The sequence below is a fragment of the Rhodamnia argentea genome, chromosome 3, assembly GCF_020921035.1.
Source record: "Rhodamnia argentea isolate NSW1041297 chromosome 3, ASM2092103v1, whole genome shotgun sequence".
NCBI lineage: Eukaryota > Viridiplantae > Streptophyta > Magnoliopsida > Myrtales > Myrtaceae > Rhodamnia > Rhodamnia argentea.
This window is the reverse complement of record NC_063152.1, coordinates 186911-202630: the sequence shown is the minus strand read 5'-3', so window position 1 is coordinate 202630 and position 15720 is coordinate 186911.

Sequence of the window (15720 nt, the reverse complement as noted above, 5' to 3'; positions counted from 1 at the left end):
CTAGCTCAGGCGAGCTTCCGGTGATGATCCACCGCCTCGATTTGGTCCGAATCGCTTGAGACGAAGTTCTGCAACTTCGGCTTGGAACTCCGTCGAGGGCGACGTCCGAGAGTCTCTCTCTCTCTACTTCTCTCCCTTTCTCTCTCTATTTTGTTGCGAGAACGAGCGTAATGAGCCTCCCTCGCTCCGGGAATCTTCATTGGCTTTTATACTCGTTTTTGAAAAAAATGGCGCGTCGGGCGTGAGCTGGCCGAGCCAATTCATGTGCGCTCACATGCTAATTGGCTCGCCGGACGGCGATGGAATCATCGGGATTCCGTCCAAGTCCGTTAGATATCCGTTGAGCCTTAAACAAGCATCAATTGCACCTTAGTTCTATAATGTTGACTTTCATCGCGCCAGAACTTTGACTAGCAATTCATCTGTGCTCCGGCGGCCATTGATCGCGCCGCCGGTGGCAATCGACGCGATGGGACTTGCAAAGCAAAACCCTTCAGTCAATTGAATCAATTAGGATTGAATTGACCCTCGATTTGGCCATTGAAATTCACTAGGTGTTGACACCTCGATTTTTGATCGCTTTCTTTTAGTTTTATTTTCTAAAAATTCTCAAAAATTCATAAAAAAATCAAAAATTAAAAAAAATCAACATTGGAAGCCTTGGCCAAGCATAAGGAACCAATTTTGAACAAAAAATAATTTTTTATATTTTTCACTTTTTTTAATATTTTCAAAAAATAAAAAAGGTTTGAAAATTCATAAAAAATACTTTTCGAGGTCACAAAAATACACAAAAATGTCCAATATTTTTCTTTTAATTCTCTTTTAATATTGACCTCAAGAAAAATTGAAAATTGAGTTCAATTTTAGGTGTTTCTTCACAATACCTAGAGTTGAATTTGCACAAAAATACCAATTGAGTCTTTTTATTTGTGATTTTTTCACATTTTAGGTCTAGACATTCAATTGCAGTCCCTTTGAACTTCAATTTGATCAATTGCATCCCCAATTGCACGAATTGTACGAATTAGGCCAAATCCCCAAAAATGTTTGCAATTTAGTCCCTAGGATTTCAAATTTTTAAAATTACTCGCAACCTAGGGACTATCATGGTAAAATTGGACTGTCCCCCTAGGTTTTCATACATTCTAAATCGATTGGAATGGGTCTCATGGTCCAATTTGATCGAATTGACACTCAATTGAACTTTTCCCCAATTTGGGCAAATTGAAAAATTTGGGGCTTTTGTGCAAATTGATAAGAAATTTTGGGTAAAATTGCATTTCTAAGTAATATCCAGGCCCCTAAGTCCAATTTTGAAGTTTAATTGCAAAAATTCCCAGCCAATCTTATTTAATTTTGAAAATTGCATGAAATTCACTGTCCGAACAGGTTCGGACCGGTCCGACTGCCGGTCGGACAAGCTAAACCGGTCCAGAAAAGTGCATCATCTTCTTCCTCAAGCCTGTGCCATTTGCAGATTCAACGATGGACTTTGGCGATCAAATTAACGGCCAATCCGAACCTAGTTCAGCTAATTAACATGGGGCTTTTGTTTCGCAGGTGAAGACACGTCGATTGCCATCACCGGCACGGCCAATGGCCGCCGGAGCGCGGCGGAATCGATGGTCAAAGTCACCGGCGTCCGAAAGTCAACATCAAGTTTAAGTGCAATACATGCTCGTTTTGGCTCGACGGAAGCTCTAACGGACTTGGACGGAATCCTAATGATTCCGTCACCGTCCGGCGAGCCAAAAATCATGTGAACGGCACGTGAATTAGCCTCGGCCGGCTCACACTTATGCGCGCGGGAATTTGAATGCAACTATAAAAGGCCGAGGAAGGTTCTCGATGAGGGGAGGCTCATTCGTGCTCGTGAGATCCAAAAGAATAGAGAAAGAGTGAGCTAGAGAGAGGAGAGAGTTCTTAGGCGACGCCATTGCCGGAGCTCCGAGCTTGAACCGTGCACCGCTCGCCCGATCAATCCAAGCCATATTGAGCTGCGAAACCAGGTTCAGAAGCTCGTTTTCAACTCCGTGAAGCGATCGCGCTGAGTTAATTAGCCTGCAACTTCCAAAACAGGCAAGTCGAACTCTCGATCTTAGCTCTGCACTTCCATGGCATCGCACCGTCCCGAGCACGATCCTTGAAATTGATAAGTGCGTTTTTGTTCGGGAGCATTGCTGACCACATCTACACTTTCATTTTGCATCGATTTTCTATGAAATTGCATAATCGAGTCGTCCAAGCTCCAACGCCACAAATTGAACTGTTGAAGCCGCCCTAGACAATTCTAGGTCATGCGAGTTCAATCCGAGCTCGAGGTAAGTGTCTAGAACTCCTATTCGTGCGATTGTGTGAAGGAATTGATCTATCTTGCTCTGTGATGTGTGATTGAGTTCTGCAATGTTGTTCTGTACGAAGCTTATTACTCGAGATCTAGCGGGTGAAATAGCTTGATTTTTGGATATGTTAGTCCGGAGGTCGAGACGAGTTGATTGGTTCAGGTTTGGGGTCAATCGGCCGAGGTTTCACCGTTGGATCTCACCGGGAAACCTCGGCCGTCCATCGCGGCGTCGCAAGGTTGAAGAAGATGAAGCCGACGTGTCCCGTCAGCGAGTCAACGTATTGAAGTGGCGAGCTGTGATTGGTCCAGCTCAGTGCCGAGTCGCCTCGTCCGTTGAGCGAGCTAGCTAACTAGGATTAGATCGACGGTCGAGAAAATTAGGTTAGTTCAATTCTCGACCGTCCGATTAGATTTTAGGTAATTTGTATATTAGATAGAAAATAGAAAACGATCAAAACGGTGCCGTTCAAGTCTTGAGAGGGCGACGTCGTTTAGAAGCCGGCGCAGATGCGTCGTCGTTTTTGGGCTTTGAACGAACGAACGGTCGAGATCAAGTCTAGAATTAATCGTAGCCGTTCAGAGTATTAATCCATGCGGTGCCGTTTTGTCTAAGGTAGGTCGACGGTCTAGATCAAATCTCAAGTCTAATCGTGACCGTCCGTTAGATTAGCTATACGGCATCGTTTTGTACTCAGAAGCAAATGCGTCGCCGTTTAGATTAGTGAGAGTCAACGGCTGCGATGAAGTCTGAGAGTTTAATCGTGGCTGTTCGTGTATTAGACCGAAGCGACACCGTTTTGTTTAGTAGAGGATCGACGGTTGAGATTGATTTGCGAATTGATCTCAGCCGTCCATTCATTTTAGTATATTCAGATATTAAGAAAATGATTTTAGAAAATCACAATAAATAATAAATAGGAAACGGTACCGTTTTTGTACCGAGGGGTTCAGTGGGCGGTTGGACCAGGTTGATCGGCCGTTGACCGGTTTGACCCGGTCCAGAATATTAATAAAAAATAATAAAAAATAAATAAAAATTTCCAAAAATTTCCAAAAAATCCAAAAATACTTAGAAAATTCATAAAAATTCCTAGATTTTCCCAAAAAATTCTAAAAATTCCTAGATCGATTCGGGACTCATAAAGTATGGATCAAAAATTTTTGAGACTTCAAGGGTCGATCTATGCCGATCCGGAAAATTTCCAACATTTTTAGAAAATAAATAAAAAATCCAAAAAAATTAGAAAAATTAGAAAAATTCAAGAAAATCACAAAAAATGGGAAATGGCCACATTCAATTGGTCCGATCCCGATTTTGTGATTTTCGGGTCCCAAACCCCCAAAAATGACCATTCTACCCTTCCGGGCTATTCGCCCCCAAATTTTCCCGAATCACCCCGGGAACCCAAACTCGATATTTCGTGGGTCGATAGGGCCATGTTAGATATGCATATATGATTGATTGATTTGATTGCGTGCAATTATCTTGATTGCGCTCTTAACTTCTGATCGTGATTGATAAAATAGAAAATTCTCATATGCATGAATACCTTAGATCGTTAGGACCTACCTCACCCGAAAGTTCGTCCGCATAAATTCTTAAGTTAGAAAAACACTCGACATCGGTAACCGAAAGGGCGTCAATGTGAATCTCGGCATAACCAAGTCCCCCGACCCAAAAATCTCTGGTTTTCGCGGAACCGAATCGTTTCTCCCGACCGCTCGGTAGGGTTTTCCGATCATACCCTCTAATAAATTGATCGGTGGCGACTCCAATTGCATGTACACATCGCACATGCCACCCGACCATACTAAGGTCGATATTTCGATAAATTTTCTCCGACATCGCGATTCGAGTAATGGGTTTTGGGAGAGACCCGCGATCCCAAAGATCCCGTCCCAACCTAGGGTCATACATATAAAAATCGAGGATCGGCTCGTTAGCCCCTATTCGCCCGCCGGAAACGACGGAGGGTCGCGACACTAGGCAAACTGCAAATTGTCGCGGTCTTGGGGAAGACGACGACACCGTGCCGGACCGGCTCGATTGGTCCGATCGGCGGTCGACCCGGTCCGAACCGGTTCGAGCAGTGTACTTTGCACAATTTTCGAAATTAATCAAAATTGGTGAGGAATTTTTGCAATTAAACCTCAAAATTGGACTTAGGGGCCTGAATTCTATATAAAAATGTGATTTTGCCCAAAATTTTTTATCAATTTATACAAAAGCCCCAAATGTTTCTAAATTCCCAAATTTGGGAAAACTTCAATTGGACGCCCTAATGATCAAATTGGACCCAGCCACCTATGCCAATTGATTCAGAATGTGTTAAAACCTTAGGGGTGGTCCAATTTTGTAGAGAAAGTCCCCCAATTAAAAGTAATTTCAAAAATTGGAAAGTTGAGGGACTTAATTGCAAAGAATTTAGGGATTTTTGTGCAATTCGTGCGGTTCGCGTAATTGAGGGTGCAATTGACCAAATTGAAGTTTGAAAGGCATGCAATTGAATGTATAGACTTAAAATGTACGAAAATTGCAAATAAAAAGACTCAATTTGTATTTTTTATGGAAATTCAATCTTCGGCGTTGTGAAAGAACATCCAAAATTGAATTCAATTTTTTATTTTTCGTGAGGTCAATATGAAAAGGGGTATTAAAATAAAAATATTGGATATTTTTGTGTATTTTTGTGACCTCGAAAAGTATTTTTTATGAATTTTCTAACATTTTTCTATTTTTTGAAAATTTTAAAAAAAGTGAAAAATATGAAAAAATATTTTTTGTTCAAAATTGGTTTCTTATGCTTGGCCAAGGCTTCCAAACTTTATTTTTCAATTTTTTGATTTTTTGCGAATTTTTGGGAATTTTAGAAAATAAAACTAAAGGAAAAATTGACTAAAAATCAAATGCCAACAACTGCCCCTCTTTGAAAGTAATCTCGGTTAGAGGTTGCTTTCAAAGACAAGGTGATTCCTGAGTCTTTAATCGACTCTGCTGGGAAAAATCTAACGAAAACAAGTCTTAACATTCAACCGCCTTACCTTTGTCGTTGAAGCTCTTACTCCATGGGGGAAATTAGTTCAGCTCATGTTCATTTTATGTGAAAGAGAAATGGAGGGAAAGAGAGATTTACCCGTAGCTCACCTGTCTGTGGTATGAGATTTGTTGATCTAAGATTGAGTGAATGAGTGTATGGTATTACCTTTGAATGATTCGCGAGATTTCATGATGGTCAACGTCCGTCTGGTGTCGAGCGGTGGTTTGAAGATTTAGAAGAAAGGTTCACCCTTGTAACAAAGGGGTTTTACCTATTAAAACGTAGATTGGTTATCTTCTAGGAAGAGACTCACCATCTAGAAGGAATTGGCTATCTTGTAAGAAGGAATTTACCATTTAAAAGCAGATCGGTTAATTTCCTCTAGGAAGGGACTCACTGCCTGGAAGAAAGGTTCACCCTTGTAACAAAGGGGTTTAACCTATTAAAATGAGATTGGCTATCCTCCGGGAAGGGATTCACCATTTAAAAAAGCAAATCGGTTATCCTCTAGGAAGGGACTCACCGTCTGGAAGAGAGGTTTACCCTTGTAACAAAGGAGTTTCACCTATTAAAATAAGATTGGCTATCCTCTAGGAAGGGATTCACCATTTAAAACGCAGATCGCTTATTCTCTAGGAAGGGACTCACCGTCTAGAAGAGAGGTTCACCCTTGTAACAAAGAGGTTTCACCTATTAAAATGAGATTGGTTATCCTCTAGGAAGGGATTCACCATTTAAAACGCAGATCGCTTATCCTCTAGAAAGGGACTCACCGTCCGGAAGAGAGGTTCACCCTTGTAACAAAGGGGTTTCACCTATTAAAATGAGATTGGCTATCCTCTAGGAAGGGATTCACCATTTAAAATACAGATTGGTTATCCTCTAGGAAGGGACTCACCGTTTGGAAGAGAGGTTCACCCTTGTAACAAAAGGGTTTCACCTACTAAAAGAGGAGGGAGCCATCCGATGACCTAGGTTTACTAGTGTACCTGCAGAAGCTCGAACCCGATTTTCAAATTTTCAAAGGAGTGGTTGCCATCTGAAGACCTAGGTTTACTAGTGTACCTATAGAAGCTCAAACCCGATTTTCAAATTTTCAAAGGAGTGGATGCCATCCGAGGATCTAGGTTTACTAGTGTACCTACGTAAGCTCAAACCCGATTTTCAAATTTTCAAAGGAGTGGGTGCCATCCGAGGACCTAGGTTTACTAGTGTACCTACAAAAGCTCAAACCCGATTTTTTTAAATTTTCAAATGAGAGATTCCGAGGACCTGGGGATGCCAGAAGACCTGCAGAGAATCAAAGTTAGTCAAATTTTGAAATCGTGGTCATCCCGAGGATCCGGGGACACTAGGGAACTTGCAGAAATCTAGTCAAACATCATTATCATGGTTTTCAAAATAGTCCAATGAGTTTAAATTTTTGGATATATGATAAGAGAGTGGCAATTCCAACTCTTGGGGAGTGACTTAGGAATTCCAAGCAAATTTTCAAAGTGTATTAGTGAAAGAAACATGTCCAATTCACAAGTTCAAATTTTCACCGGGGAAATGACACATCCCGAATATTCTTCAAAAAGGGTTGTTCAAAAAGTTTTTCAAGAGGATTTTCCTTCATCCAAGAGGGCTTCTCATCATTTGGGAAGGTTTTTCTCAAAATTCGAACCCTCTCACAGGAAACCCAACCTTGAGGTTTCGGGATCATTCGAGATGCATACAATCCGACTAATCAGATAAGGCGTTTTGAAAGGGACCGTAGTTTAGGCCTGGTCAAAGGTTTATCAAAGGATATTCATTTTGAGGCTTAGAAATGAATATTGATAAAAAACAGCTTCATCGGGTTTACAAGTCAAGAACCCCGAAGACATGATAAGATAGGATTGTACTTACCTCTTTAAGCGGTAGCTTCCCGTGTGATCTATTGCATCAACCCGAGACACCTCTTAGATCGAAAAAGCTTCGGTAATAGGTTGTAGCTTGGTTTAGGGTAGGCCTTTTGAGAAAGACCATTTTTCAAAAGTGGGGTGAACTTGGGTGATCACCTTGATATTCCTTCCAGTAATCATTTGTTTTTTTGAGAAATTTCATGATCGCCTTTCTTCAGCTTGCTTTGAGGATTTTCCTCTTTTCACTTTGATTTTTCTTCAAAATTTGCCCCTTTTCGGGGTGATCTTTTTTATGGGCTTTGGCCTTACTTTTACCAGGCACTTTGCTTTTTTCTCAGCCCTTTTAATTTTTGTCATCATCATTTTTTACATTGACTCGCTCTTTTGAGATCAAGATTAAGAATTTTTCCAATTGTGCTTTTTGACTCATTACTGGTAATTCCTTCGCTTTGCCCCGGTATAGGGAGGTGATCACCAACAAGGCTTCAGAAATGAATGTTTAAAGGCTCAAATTGGCTTATCAAAGGATAAAGTGTTTGAGGATATAGAAATAAAGCACTCTTCCTCACTTTGAGGTGTTCCAAATTTCTGCCAGAAATCACCCGAAGCTATCACAAAAAGATTAATGTATGTTAGCACAATAAAGTCTTACCCCGATCTTTTCTCCAAATAATCAAACATTGAACCTCCAAATATGCCCCAAGGTAGGGTGGTTCTTGACAGGGTTTCAATTAGAGAATTTCTCCCTTTTTGGCTCGGAGTGGTTGTCAAAGGATATGAATGTGTATGGATAATTTTGAAATGTAAATGTCTTTCGTCATTTCAATCCATGTAATCATCGTAAATGACCCATACGTCCCAAAATTAAGCTTTTTTGCTCAATCACTCTCGCTCATCGCTCAAGTGTATCAGGGACGTGTTTAAGGATAAGGTTTGCCTCTTTTCATTTGAAGGGCCATTCTCTTGAAAAGCTTTCAAAACATACCCTTTTTTAGAACTTCAGGGTATTCTCATCAAAATTCATCATTTGCAAAAGTTTTCATCAAAAGGTGTATTCAAAAGATGCTTCCGAAACTTGAAAGGGATGTTTCTTTGAAAGGGCCTTATTGTTGACACCCGATTTTTGATCAATTTTCTTTTAGTTTTATTTTTTAAAAATTCTCAAAAATTCATAAAAAAAATCAAAAAATTAAAAAAAAATCAACATTGGAAGCCTTGGCCAAGCATAAGGAACCAATTTTGAACAAAAAATAATTTTTCATATATTTTTTAATATTTTCGGAAAATAAAAAATGTTAGAAAATTTATAAAAAATACTTTTCGAGGTCACAAAAATACACCAAAATGTCCAATATTTTTCATTTAATTCCCTTTTCATTTTGGCCTCATTAAAAATCAAAAATCAAGTTCAATTTTAGGTGTTTCTTCACAATGCCTAAGGTTGAATCTCCATAAAAAATACCAATTGAGTCTTTTTATTTGTGATTTTTTCACATTTTAGGTCTAGACATTCAATTGCAGTCCCTTTGAACTTCAATTTGATCAATTACATCCTCAATTGCACGAATTGCACGAATTAGGCCAAATCCCCAAAAATGTTTGCAATTTAGTCCCTAGGACTTCAAATTTTTAAAATTACTCGCAACCTAGGGACTATCATGGTAAAATTGGACTGTCCCCCTAAGTTTTCATACATTCTAAATCGATTGGAATGGGTCTCATGGTCCAATTTGATCGAATTGACACTCAATTGAACTTTTCCCCAATTTGGGCAAATTGAAAAATTTGGGGCTTTTGTACAAATTGATAAGAAATTTTGGGCAAAATTGCATTTCTAAGTAATATCCAGGCCCCTAAGTCCAAGTTTGAAGTTTAATTGCAAAAATTCCCAACCAATCTTGTTTAATTTTGAAAATTGCATGAAATTCACTGCCTGAACAGGTTCGGACCGGTCCGATCGCTGGCCGGACCGGCTAAACCGGTCCAGAACAATGCATCGTCTTCTTCCTCAAGCTTGTGCCATTTGCAGATTCAACGATGGACTTTGGCGATCAAATTAACGGCCAATCCAAACCTAGTTGAGCTAATTAACATGGGGCTTTTGTTTTGCAGGTGAAGACGCGTCGATTACCATCACCGGCACGGCCAATGGCCGCCAGAGCGCGGCGGAATCGACGGTCAAAATCGCCGGCGTCCGAAAGTCAACATTGTCAAGTTTAAGTGCAATACATGCTCGTTTTGGCTCGACGGAAGCTCTAACGGACTTGGACGGAATCCTAATGATTCTGCCACCGTCCGACGAGCCAAAAATCACGTGAACGGCACGTGAATCAGCCTCGGTCAACTCACACTTATGCGCGCGGGAATTTGAATGCAACTATAAAAGGCCGAGGAAGGTTCTCGATGAAGGGAGGCTCATTCGTGCTCGTGAAGAAACAGAATAGAGAGAGAAAGAAAGAGAAGAGAGAGAGAGATGCTCTCGCGAGCTTCAACGCCGCCTCGTCGGAGCTCGACCGTGAGACATTCGTCCGGCCACCACTGACCAAATCGGAGCACCGGACCACCGCCGGAAACTTCCTTGGACTTCTAGAAAGCGATCGCGCCAAGCCAATCGGCCCGAGACGTCCAGTAACGGTGAGTGCACTTCTCGAGCTTGACACTGTGCGATTATGGCATCGTACGTTCTCGAGCATATTCCTTGAAATTGTTGTGTGCCTTTTACTTCTTGAACCTCACTAACCATGTTTGCACTTCATTTCTACATCGATTTGCCTTGAATCTCACGAGTCAAACCCCCAACATTTCTCGGCCCGGTCGGACTTCGGCCAAGCGAATCCGGCAACTCCGGGCTCGATCGGAGCCCGAGGTAAGTATTCTTAACCTAATCTAAGCGTGTCTGAAGCTTGAATTCCATTGCTATGCTCTGTGCTGTGATATCTGGTTGTTGGAAATCGAGACCGTACGAGTTCGATTATACGTGATCCCGTGAATGAAATCGTGTGTTTCTTGCATATGTTGATCTGCGAGGAAAGGCGAGTCGATTAGGGTTGGTTTCATGTCATTCCGGCGAGATCCTGCCGTTGGATCTCGCCGGAACGTTTTTAGCCGTTCATCCGCTCGCCGGCGAAAGGTTGAAGATGATGACGTGGCCGGTCAGCGCAATCAAAGTTCTGACGTGTCGAGCACCGGTTGGTCCAGCTCGTCGCCGACTCAGCCCGGCCGTTAGCGCGGACAAACCGAGTCGACCTTGATCCGACGGTCACAATAAATGGATGAGTTCAATCGTAGGCCGTTAGATCATCATTTTTGTATTTTTAGATATTTGAATAATAGGCAGAAAATAATAAAAAGTGAAAAGCGGCGTCGTTTAGGTTAAGCAGTCCACGACGTCGTTCTAGGGTGGGAGCAGATCCGACGTCGTTTTAGGCATATGGAGGAATGAACGGTCCGGATCGTGTTTAGAGTTTAATCCCGGCCGTCCATGCATTAGTTAAGCGACACCGTTTCAAACGGAATACCCTAAGCGTCATCGTTTAGGCTTTAATAGGAACGAACGGCTCAGATCTTGCTTTAGGTTTTAATCGTGGCCGTTGAGGATACTAAGAGATGCGATGCCGTTTTAGTCTAAGAGGAATGAACGGCTCAGATTAGATGTGAATTAGATCGTGGCCGTCCCCGTTAATGCAAAATGCGGCGTCGTTTTAGAGGTATAGGCCGATGCGGCGCCGTTTTGACTCTGAATGCTTGAACGGCCGAGATCGATTCGTAAATTGATCTCAGCCGTCCTTTATTTTCTTTTATATTTGAATATTCGGAAATTAGGTTTAGAAAATTCAAAAATAAATAGAATAAGTAGTATACGGTCTCGTTTCAGATGTAGAGAGGGTCTGAACGGGTCTGGATCGGGTTGACCGGTCGTTGACCGGTTTGACCCTGTCCGAATATGAATAATAATAAAAATAAATAAAAATTTCCAAAAAATCCAAAAAATTGTAAAAATACTTAGAAAATTCACAAAAATTCCCAGATTTTCACAAAAAAATTTCTAAAAATTCATAGATCGATTCGGGACTCATAAAGTCTGGATCGAAAAATTTTGAGGCTTCGAGGGTCGATCTATGCCGATCCGGAAAATTTCCAACATTTTTAGAAAATAAATAAAAAATTCAAAAAAATAAGAAAATTTAGAAAAATTCCATGAAATCACAAAAAATGGGAAATGGCCACATTCAACTGGTCCGATCCCGATTTTGTGATTTTCGGGTCCCGAACCCCCAAAAATGACCATTCTACCCTTCCGGGCTTTCTGCCCCAAATTTTCCCGAACCATCCCAGGAACCAAAACTCGATATTTCTGTGGGTCGATAGGGCCATGCTAGCTATGCATATATGATTGTTTGATTTGATTGCGTGCGATTATCTTGATTGCGCTCTTAACTTCCGACCGTGATTGATAGGGTGGAAAATTCCCGTTTGCATGTATACCTTAGATCGTTAGAACCTACCTCACCCGAAAGTTTGTCTGCATGAATTTTTAGGTTAGAAAAACACTCGACATCGGTAACCGAAAGGGCGTTAATGTAAATCTTGGCGTAACCAAGTCCCCGGACCCAAAAATCTCTGGTTTTCGCGGAACCGAACGGTTTCTCCCGACCGCTCGGTAGGGTTTTCCGATCATACCCTCCAATAAATTGATCGGTGGCGGCTCCAATTGCATGTACACATCGCACATGCTACCCGACCACACTAAGGTCGATATTTCGATAAATTTTATCCGACATCGCGATTCAAGTAATGGGTCCCGGGAGAGACCCGCGATCCCAAAGATCCCGCTGTCAACCGGGGTAATACATATAAAAATCGAGGATGGGCTCGTTAGCCCTATTCGCCCGCCGGGAAATGACGGAGGGTCGCGACAGACCGGCGACTCAGCTGGGGAATCGAATTTCTTTAAAAAAAGAGGACTTAAGCCGATAAAAATGTTGAGTGCTTTTTTTTTTTCTAACATTGTTTTCTGCAGATGCTCTTGAAGGTGAGGTACGTTCACTAACGAAAAGTGTTAAATATTGATGCAGATGGGAGTTATAAGGGGTGACGTCCGTGCTAACCCTTTTGATGCGTATATGGTGTTTGGGTTGTGTGTTTTATTTATGCACATATTGAAGCCGTGTTTTGAATATAAATTGCTGCGCATGTTTTGCATATTTTGAGGATCACGACACTGCACACACAAGCGCCTAAACCCGAGCCGCGAAATCACCTTTTAGGTCACCATAGATAGGGATTGGTATGCGACGCTCCTGTGTTTGATTGCACTTGGGTTGACCATATTGATCCCGCTCGCTATGCGATATCGATGATCCTACCCACTTGTTGTTTGATTGCGCTTGTGGGCGGCTCATCAATTTGTATAGCGGGAGCCTTTTTAGGTCCATACCCGAGCCTTTTTGATTTCTTTAGAGTCAAACCTCACTTGTCTCATGCGCATGTGAAATGGACGGTTGGTATACCTAAAACCCAAAACCCAAAAAAAAGAGTAACATTGGTTGGTAAGGCTTTTTACCCTCTTTCTTTTGAACTTGTAAATTTAAATTCTGCATATCGTACATTTTCACGAGCATATCATCACAATTTGTAAGATCGTTTAAGTGATTGGGGTTGAAGTTCAATTTTCCTTTTTAGGATAGATGACTCCCCGAAGTCATATTGATGTCCCCGATATATTCACGTGGGAGCGGAAGACCATTCGACGCAAAGACCGAGCGCTCGCTACTTTTCGAGTCTTTGGATTTGTCCATGGACGGGAGCTCAATGGAAGAAACCGCACTCGTGGCGAGAGTTGTGATTATACACGATGTGCACAACATTAGAAACTCAAGCGCGAAAAAGAGAGAATTTGGGAGCTGTACATGAAATTAGGAAAGAAGCCTTACGCAATCAAGACATCTCCGAAGCACTCCTCGATGAAGAAGGAGGTCATCACCATTTTCCCTGATGATGAAGAAGATATGGAGCTTCCCGAGATAGTGGAGATTTCATCCGATGAGGACACTACTTCGATTACCTAGTTTAGTGTGACTTTGGGGCATTTTCTAGGGTCCATTACATTTTAAGTCGACTATGTACTGTCATTTACATCTATTGTATGAACATCTTTAGATGCTATCATGTTCTATTTCTTTCGACTTTATTGTATTAGACTTGTGAATTTTGTGGGTTGTCAGATTTGAGGTTGTAAGAGCGACTTTCTACCCCGATTGCACTTAAACGATCCTAATCAATTACATGTCATCTTTGGGTGAGATTAGGTCCATAACTACCCTATTTGGCTTATTCGGGTCAAGTGGGGTAGTTGACCCTCATGTTACCAAAAGATGACATGGAATTTGGTTAGCGCATTTGCATCACATTTCATGCATATTCATATTAAATTCCTGGTAATTGACTTTAGGATAATCATTTTGCATTTTTAGATCATGGGGAATGGAGATATCAAAGTCATCCCGGTACCGCGCAAGGAGCTTTCTATATGGTGGGATCGCCTCGACATCATCAATAAGGCCTACGTTGAAGGACGTTTGGGACGATTAGTGGACCTCATCAAAGTGGAATATCAACCGGCTCTCATTCAAGCGCTAACCAAGGCATGGGACACGCACACGATGACGTTTAACTTTCGGGGTTTAGAATTGACCCATACGCTCGAGGAATATACCGCTATCATAGGGGCCAAGTTTGACGACCACATAGCTCAACCCCATTTGGACATGGATTCTACTCGTTCCCTATCGAGTTTCCTTCGTCTCAAAACCTCCGAGATAGATAAAGTTTATAAATCCAATTCTGGCAAGTTCACATTCTCATTCCTTTTCGACAATTATTCCTTTTTACCCACCGAAACCGGTCATAAATCGGGAAAGGTGTTCATTTTAGCCTTCTTTGCATTTGTCCTATTCCCAACCTTTAGGACTACTTTTGATCCTTCTATAGTTCATATAGCCAGACAAGCCTGTTGCTGCTGGAATTATTCATACATGATTTTAGCCGAGACCTTTCTCTCCCTAAACCGTTCCGAAACTTCTAAAAAGGCCGTTTTCCAAGCATCTAATGGATTACTCCACATGTGGTTCACTTCTCATATAAAAACCTTCCAACTCCGAGTGGGGTGTTATGAGATCAATGAGCACGTTCACCCTCTTAAATCCTTCCTCAAGTGTCAATCCCTTGTACCCAAATACTCGTTTAAGAAGTGGGTTGAGCTATTGGACAATTTGAAGCCCGAGCACGTTAGATGGCATTTGACTTGGCCTAAAATCGTGGAGGCTCGCATCATTGGTGTTGAAGATAGCCCTATTCCCTTATTGGGATGCACTGGCGCCGTGGCGTATTACCCCATTCGAGTGGTGAGGCAATTTGGAGTTTTACAAGAAATACCACCGGATGTTTGTCCTGGAATCTTCTCATTTGACATGACACGAGGAAAGCTCACCAACGAAGCAAAGAAGTTGTATCGAGCCCGAATCAAACTTATACTTCACGCTTTGAAGAACTCCCCGTTACAACAAGTTGAATGGCCGGATTATTTGGACGACGAGATGAACATTCATAGAGCCTCCAAAGAATATATTCAGAAGTTTAAGGAGTATCGCCAATCAATGGTTGAGCCATATGTACCCGAGTGCGTATCTCCTCGCATTGAAGAGGTGGAGTCCTACGAGCCAGAGTACATAGTACCGTACGCACCGGGAGTAGAGCCATACATTCCCGAAGATCCAGAGCAGTGGATGTCAGAAGAAGGAGAAGACCCATCCCTATGGGATTCCGATGGATCAGAAGAGCAAGAAGAGTGGAAGCGTCCTCAACTTGGATAGATCTGTTCCCCATTTAGATTTTCGTATATTTGTTATCTTTTAGATGCTTTTGAACAATTTGGTTTGTAATAAATACATATTATTCCTTTTATGATCATTTCATACATACATGTAGAAAAGTCGGTTACCACGGATCAACGTTTCCAAATCCTTCAATATTCTCCATACTAATTTGATATTCGAAAAACAAGGTGAGTGATAAACACGAGGACTCGTAGCAAGACGCGCCAATTAAGAATGGAACAGGAAGAACTCGCACCTCATGTGGGTAACTTGGAAAATCAGATGAATATGATCGCCACGATGGTGGCAGAGATGAAGGCGATGATGATTGCAAGTCGGGAGAGATACCCTGTTGATCCTAACTCCCAAGCCCCCGTGGGCTCGTCTAATGGAGCAAACGCTAATTCGGTATCCGCCGCTAATCCCACTCTGAATCCGGAGCGATTGCCTAAGGATCCTCCCATTGTGATTGATCCGGAAAAGAAAGAGAAACAAGTCCTCAAAATGGAAGAGGAGATCAAAAGGCTTGCTAAGATTGAAGAGTGCCTGGCAAGTCGTGGGTATGAACTTTCAAG